Below are 8,708 nucleotides of genomic sequence, written 5' to 3'. Positions count from 1 at the left end.
ATATCATTGTTGGGATTGTCGGTACACCCCATGGTGCAGCGACAAAATTATACGACAATCTCACCAATGATCCATGTGTTCGAGTATAATATAATATTGAGTCAATTGTAATTAGTTAGATTTGTTATTAGTTGGTTATGGATTTGGGTTATATAAACCCAATAGTTGTAAGTATGCTTTAACTCGTCTATTGCAATTTCCTTTATCTTCTCTCAATATTCTTCTTAACAAATCCCTAATAAGCATTCAACTGCTCATCACTTTTCACACACTCCAGTCACTGGTTGTTCTTCATATCTGGCCACCATGGCTGCTTTTTTACATGGTATCATTTACCAAAGATCCTGACGCTGTTGTTTCCGTCACAATTATCGTCTCCACTGCTTTCTTCATCCGTGATTATTGTTGTTTCTTTCGCCACTAGTCGTTTCTAATCCGATGTCTTCTTGCTTCTACTGTTACTGTTCCGTTCTTTTATTGGGTTCCTCAGTCATAATGAGGTTTCCTTTGACTCCTCCCTCGCCAAATCATGTATCCTCAACCATCGCGAATTTTGTCATCGCTCTTTCCGTTCACCGACCAACTTCCTTCTTCCTTGACAATTGGTTATTCGTTAGCCATCTATCCTCCGCTTTGTTGATTTCATCTGTGTCTATGTCAACAATTGCTTCCTTTACGATTGATTCAGAGTCGATTTTGTTCCATTCATTATGGATCTTGATTTGGATCTCGACTGGTTGAAGTTTTGTTCCAGATCTGATCGAAGGCTTGTTTCATTTTTATTGGCCACTGTCTACTATCGGTTGCTTCATCACTGGTTTTTTTCTCTTCTCTTGTGATACTGGTGGCTCAGTTCATACTAATGCTAAAAGTTTAACAATGGTGGTGTGTTGATCTATATTAGATTAGGTTATGTTCGAACAGTAGCTTTAGCTTTTGGTCTTCTTTGTTTGGATTTGGTTCCTGGAATATTAGAGTACAATGCTTATTTGGTTAATGGTGAATACTGAGTTTCTGTTATTGATGGTAGCATGCGGTCCTGCGCCTAGCGATTGTTGAATTAAGCACTCAGTTATTGTTGGTCATTTGTAAGGTTTCCAATTAGTTGTTTGATTCTATGTTGATCTTGTTGAGAATTTATTTTAGATAAGAGGATTCATGATCTGGTGGTGTTTGGTGCAAGGTTGCATTCAAATGGTTGAATTTTTGTCATGATAAAAAAATTCCTAATTGGTGTTTGTGGGATGGATATTGAGATGCTTGATTCTTGGTGAGTATGATTACTATTCTCGGTTAGTAGGGAAGATTTGGATGTTGATTTTGAGCTTTAATCCTCCATTGGGCCATTTTGAAAGTCTTGAGTTGCTAATCCAAGTTATTTCACATTCGTCACTGTTGAATCATTGGTTTCAGTGATTATTGGTAGTTATTGATTTGGGTTTTTCATTTCTTAGTTTGCATTACTTGTTTCTTTGCTCAAATACTCTTTGTTTTAGTTTCTTCATGGTCTTCTGCTTCTATCACAAGGTAACATGTCACTTGAAAGCTTCACAACCAAGTGCTCATGACAGAAAATCTCTGGGGAGGGTTAAGAGTTTAACAACCTTGTCTTCCTTAACCAGACAAAATACAATGTTTTCTTGCCTAAGAGAGGCTTCAGATTGCACCCAGGAGCTTGTAGTTTAACCACCTTACTTCCACCAAAAACAAAGTCTGAATAAGTGAGAAGAAGAACAATTTTTATTCATGAAGAAGTTTCAAATGAAATAATGAGAAAGAAAAGAAAGGTGAATAAAGTAGAACGAAATGAAGCATAGAACTTTCGATTCTTGATGAATCATCTAAGTAAAAGGAAGAGATTTTTAAGGAACTTTAGAGAAAGAGTAAGAAAGAAAGACAGAATGGTGATTGAAGAGAAAGTCTATTTCTTTATCAAGAACCATATTTTTCCATTTCTTGGTTGAGAACCAAAAGCTCATTGCAACACTTCGTTTATATCTTTTATTCAAGAATAAACTACCAAGAAGATCAATAACTTGAAGAAGCAGGGTGAATGTTAGAGTATAAGATTGAGTCAATTGTAATTAGTTAGTTAGATTTGTTATTAGTTGGTTATGGATTTGGGTTATATAAACCTAATAGTTGTAAGTTGGCTTTAACTCATCTATTGTAATTTTCTTTATCTTTTCTCAATATTCATCTTAACAAATCCCTAATAAGCACTCAACTGGTCATCACTTTTCAAACACTCCACTCACCGATTGTTCTTCATATTGGCCACTATGGCTGTTTTTTTTTCACACCATGTACGAAAATTTCAATTCGGGAGGAAATGATGCGTGATATATCTTAGGTTTATAGAATAACAACAAATCGGTAGCGGCCACAAATAGTTTGAATCCTAGCCTCTACAAAATCATCTCAGCCTCTACTCAGTTCAGTGATTGAGAGCAATTTTCTTTTCTTAAAACTGTTTTGAGAAATATTGTCAAGAATACTAAAAACGAATGCTATGCCATTATAATCCTTTTATATGAAAATAACCCTAACCCTTAAGGTTTTATTCCAAATTTATTTCGTATTTTAAATTTTATATTTATAAAAAGAATTATAATCATAATTATATTCTTTTAATATTTATTATATTATATTCAATATAATTAAAATTACATATATATCAAATATATATGTTAACTTTAACTATATATTTCATTCATGTACAATAAAATGTACACGTACGACTCGTTTAATATTTGCTCATTTCAACCCTGGGGTGTAACCCTGTATGTTCCTGTAACATTAGTAGTAATTGTTAGAACTATTCTAATATTGTAAACAATGAATGACATCTAGCAATGTATCATTGTCATCTAAGTTATAAGAAGTTATGATTCCACATAACATCTTCGTGTCTAACTCTTTTATGTGTTGTATCTTGTCCTTTATATCTAGAATAGTCACAAGTCTTAGAACATTCACACTTATATAGCCCATCTAATATTTCTTGATATTTAGAGTAGACTTTAATAAACGAACAACTTGTGATATATCATATCAACTTGTTCGAGCTGGCCATGCATTTCTAGTCTCACTCAATCAAGTAGCATGTGATATAGTTCCTATCGCGATATCAACATCAATTTTTATAGTGCAACCAGTTATGGAGCATGTTTAATTGTGTCAAAACATACGATTATATATGCTGAGATATTAATGATCCCAAGTTTGAGGATCATACATGTAGTCATCACCATAAGCAATGTTGTGACCATCATAAATTAATCCAAGACATATGCTCATAGTGGGTCAATTCAGTATGTTATTCTCTAACAACATACTCGTGTATCGATTTTGACATATCTATGTCAATGACAACTCGTTGTCATCAATCAACTCCATGTTAGCCTTGAACGTATTATTATTGTACATGCCCATAATAATACTTGACTAGGAATCTTTAATAATAATAATCATATTATTATATGGAATTTATTATCTTTCATTTTATTTGAGACACATAACTGGAAATAATAATAGCAATGTTTTTATTAAATAAAATCTATAAAGAAAAAGTATCAATACAATCATCTAATGATTGGTCTTAGGACATACTCTAACAACTTATACATACTTATATATACTTTTATATTATATATATTATACTTGTAAGTATAATGGATACATAAGTGTAATGTACATTATATATACATGTATCATAACATTCATCATACATATATTATATATACTATATATTATTGTTGTTTTAGTTTGATCATTGCATGTTTAATTTATTTAAATTATAGTTTGTAATTTCACGTGTAATCAATTTAGTCCTTAAAATTTATATTATAACATCCAAAACCTTATAAAATTTTGTTCCTCAACTTTTGAAATGAATGCAATTCAGTCCATTTTTATATTAATTTCATCTTCACATTTTACAATTATTTCGATTTGATCCCTATGCGTTGTTTAATTTATTTAAATCTTAACTTGTAATTTCATATTTGTTCAATTTAGTGCTTAAAATTATATTTGTATCTAAAATTGGCCCATATTTATTTATATTTTTATAATTTACTTTCACGTAATAAACTTCATTTCGAACTCTATAAATTATATCATAATCTCCAAACCCTATAAAATTTTGTTCACCAACTTTTTAAATGGATTCAATTTAGTTCATTTTTATATTAATTTCGACTTAACATTTTATAATTATTTTGATTTGATCCCTAATCATGCATGTTGTTTAATTTATTTAAATTACAATTTGTAATTTTATGTTTGTTCAATTTAGTACTTAAAATTATATTTTTATTAAAACTGACCCATAATTATTTATATTTTATAATTTACTCCAAATAATATATAATTACAAATTACAAATCGTCGTTCATGAAATGCAAAAAATAATTAACTAAAAAATGACCTTACCTGAAGTCAATTCGTATTAGATAAGATTTGACATGGATTTTTCCTTTAATGATGTGACCCGATCACAAACATATCCAACCTGAAGTCCAGCTGAACCTAAATTAACTTAGTATTTAACTTATTCGGACATGAATGGTTTTGACATGAACTAGAATTGATCCAAACTGAAATTAACCTGTCCGAACCCGAACTGGATCTAATGTCAAATCAACCACAAAATGATCCGAACTGATTTGACCCGGATCTGACTTGATCTGAGTCAACACATCAAATTGACCTATCAGGACCGTGGAGGTAGACAAGGTTGAACCACATTAAATATCGTCTCTCATGATTGTACTCCTCATATTCTCTACGTTTATAGTGAATTATTGTTCATCTCGCCGTCTGAGGTAGACAATGCCAAATCACGTTAAATCTCGTCTCTTGTGCATGTCTTCTTTTATGTTAATAATGCTTTGATTATTTTTCCGATCTCAAATTCCTAACATGAACTATTTCAATAATCTGGTTCCCTTTCGTGACTTCGACCAAGTCCGGATGCAAGGGCAAGCCGAGGCGGGCAACGAGGTTGATGGAGAGAATGGAGTGGACGTCGACGGTTCTAACGAGGTTACAGTGAACCAAAACGGTGATGTATAGAAGTTGGTGCAAGAAGTGGAGAACAAAAGGACGAAGACCAAGCAAAAAAAAAAAAAAAAAGCGGTAGCCGAGGAGCAAGCTGATTATACAACAGACGCCGTGGAAGAGAAGCCAGAAAATGGAGGCTGAGGATTTAATGGAACAGTCAGAAGGTGAATCTAACGGTCCAGATGATCCAGGGCTGTAGCTTCATAGCTCGATGTCGCTCTGCTGCAACAAAGAAAGCTTCATTTTTGTTTTTGGAAGCTGCTGCAACAGAGAGAAGAAACCAAAGGAATTTCTTTGAGGAATTTTGGGTAGGCGGATTTGGTGGGGGAAGAATATATTTGAATTACAAAATGATTACTTTGGAATTATTGTGGAATTTAAAATGGGTTATTGTCAGTTTGATGCCTTCTTCTTCATTGAAGGGGATCCCATCTCATTCTGATTCCATCCTTTTTATGGGTACTATATTTTTTTGTGAGACAATCAGGGTTTTAAATCGTAGTTGCAGTCGTGTTTTGGTTCATTTCGAGTTTATCGTGATTGTGGTCGTTGCGGGTATTATTGCGGCCGTCGCGGACGCTATTAGGCACTATTGTAGGTGTAGCGGGTAACTCGAACGGCGTCGAAACTTCTATTTCGCGGACGAAATTACGTTTTCGGACCGTGATTTGAAACGCCGGAGACAAAGACATTAGCCAGCTGTTTAAGGGCGTAGCGGGAAGGCTTAATGCTTCAGTTTAAACAGCCGGTGATTCCTAAACTCAAAGGCAAACCGATTTTTTATTTTGTCTGAGATGAAAAAACTTTCTTTTCCTAAATTTCCTAAGAACATGGTTAAGCTCACTTCTTAAAATATTCTGCGCAACAAATTTGGGAAGGGGTGGGGTAAGTACGTGTTTTCTTACTATATTATTAGGAGTCAAAATACCATAATTTTATTACCTCTATCCTAAGTTACAACCCAATAATATAGTATCAAATTTTAATGTTATCTTTATCATGATTAATATGAATAACCTGAAAAATTAATTTATTAGAAAATAACCATAAATATAATGAAGAATACAATAAAATTTAAAGAAAACAAAGTGAACTCAACTCCAATCTCAATCATTAGATTGTATTTAAAAGATAATTATTCTACTATTAATTAACATAAAAAAATTCCTAATTTTAATTGAACTAAATTTTTTGTTTTTCTTCAATTATTTCTTGACTAGTAATTGTGTCACGTGAAATTCAAACTAGACTCCAATAGTCTAATCTACACTCACCTCTTTTATGATGTCAAAACTAATCAAACATATCAACTCATCACTCTCCTTAGTCGATAATAAAAATCTTTTGCACCTTTTCAATACTTCTATGTGTGTACCTCTAATAAAAGTTTTCTATGTTGCATAATTAATACTAACAAAATATAGTAATTTTTTATTTCTTCATTCTTTCCTTTTTAGCTAAACCTTTCTCTTTCAGTTTAGTATAATTGGATTTTACAGAGTTTTACACTGAATTCTCAGTGTTATACATTGGGCTAAAAGAGTAAAAGGGTTTTTGTTGATTAATGAGTGATTTGATGCAAGTGATTAGAAATCGTATTTTACTTCAAGTATGATTAGCTTTATATGAATCAATGAAAAATGTTTTTGAAATGTTTTATTGTATATGCCTTATTGTCTCACTAAGTCGAAGACTTAGCGTTTGAATGTTTCACACGTAGGTTCAAAGAGAGATGAAGACTGAAGATTAGGAGAGGACAACATAAGACCAGAAGATCAGATCAGAACCATTTGATATAGTAGGTTTTGATATGTTTTGTAAATTTTGTTGGCATCTATCCCTGGTTTAAATGGAAATGCTCTGATCAGTTTTTGTAAATGTAAATTTTATGGTATTTATGTAAATGATGAATTATATATTTTCCGCATAAATTGAAATTTGAAATCTTTATCTTGCATTAAATTTAAAAATTTCAGCTATTTGTTAAAAGTGAAGGATTTGAAAAATCAATGTGACACATCAGATTCGTATTCGGGTCAGATACGGGTTGAGGTGTTACAATTTCAATCCAATCAAAAGGTGAAATGTGTCACTTTTTGAATTGAAGTAAAAATAAATGATGATGAGTAAGAACTTACATCTAGGCTAATTGAGAATCTGATAACACTTAAATTACTAAAATATATTTAATAGTTTATTTATAATTGATATAAGATTTTAATATTTTTAAATGAAATTTATTGTTTCATATTTATTTTTATGATTCTATATATAAAATCATTAAAAATAATTTAATATTCAAATTATAATCATAAGAAAAAATATTTAAGATTCAAATTATAAATTTATCTTTTAATTTTAAATTGTGCTCGTGAGTTCGAGTATGTTAAATAAATTTTTATTTTAAATATAATTATATATATAATCATTAATAAATAAATATAAAATAAATTTAATTTAAAAACATTAAAATCTTAAATTAATTATAAATAATATATTAGATTTTTTATGAATTTAAGTGTTATCATATTCTCAACTGGACTAGATTTAAGTCCTCACTTGTTTATTTTTTTTATCATTAACTATAATATATAATAGAGAAAATAACCCCAGTGACCAAAAAATGTCTTATAATATACGATTTTAACCAATTTTTTTTGGATTTGCCAAAATGACCAACTAAATCGCAATGCAATCGATAATTCGCAACGCGATCTCCGGTATTGCAAATCAGTTTCCAGATTCGCAACGCGATTCTGACTATCGCATTGCGATTTTCCAAATTCGCGTTGTGATTTTCTGACTATCGCAATGCGAATATGTAAATCGCAATGCGATAATGACTATCGCAATGCGATTCTGACTATCGTAACGCGATTTTGACTGTCGCAACACTGAATTTCAAATTCGCAACAGGTTTTAGTTTCGCAACACAAATTTTTTGGGTATATAACTACGCAGCAGAAGCAACTCATAACCTAAATCCCTAAATCGCAACTCATTCCATCTCTATCTATCACTCTCTCCGACGACATCCGTTCTTATATCCAACGACATCCTTCCCCATCCGACAACAGGTTTTAGTTTCGCAGCTCGTTTGTTTAGTAAATTAATTTACAATAATGAAATCATCTAATGTTGATCATGTTTGGATAGATTTGTGTTTTGGAGGGTCATGGGAGAATGTTCATGGTGTTTTACAATATATGCCTTTACCCATGAATCTTCAACTAAAACTGTCATTAAAAAAGTTAACTTATGAAACTCTAATGTTACGTGTTGCAAATAAATTGAATTTAGAGACCTTAAGTGGATTTAGGCTATCTTATCAGAGAAAAGGTAAAGTTTATTTGTTAACCAACAATGAAGATGTTGAACGATTCATTGCTTACATTAGTGTTTCGCAAGATGATGTTACATTGTATGTTGTTGAACCTAGAAGTAGTGAAGTTGGGTCAGTAGCAGGTAGTAATCAACTAAGTTTTTCAACCCCAGTTTATGGTGCTCAAAATTTAATGGTTCCAGCACAATTTCATCACCAAGCAAATTTTATTTCACCACATTTCCAATACCAAACACAATCTCAAAACCCACAACCTTTTCCCTAATCCAAATCCCAATCAACTTTCAGCACCAAATTC

Source organism: Hibiscus syriacus, unplaced genomic scaffold (assembly GCF_006381635.1).
Source record: "Hibiscus syriacus cultivar Baekdansim isolate YM2019G1 unplaced genomic scaffold, ASM638163v2 tig00111837_pilon, whole genome shotgun sequence".
NCBI classification, from domain to species: Eukaryota; Viridiplantae; Streptophyta; class Magnoliopsida; order Malvales; family Malvaceae; genus Hibiscus; species Hibiscus syriacus.
This window is presented reverse-complemented; position numbering follows the sequence as displayed.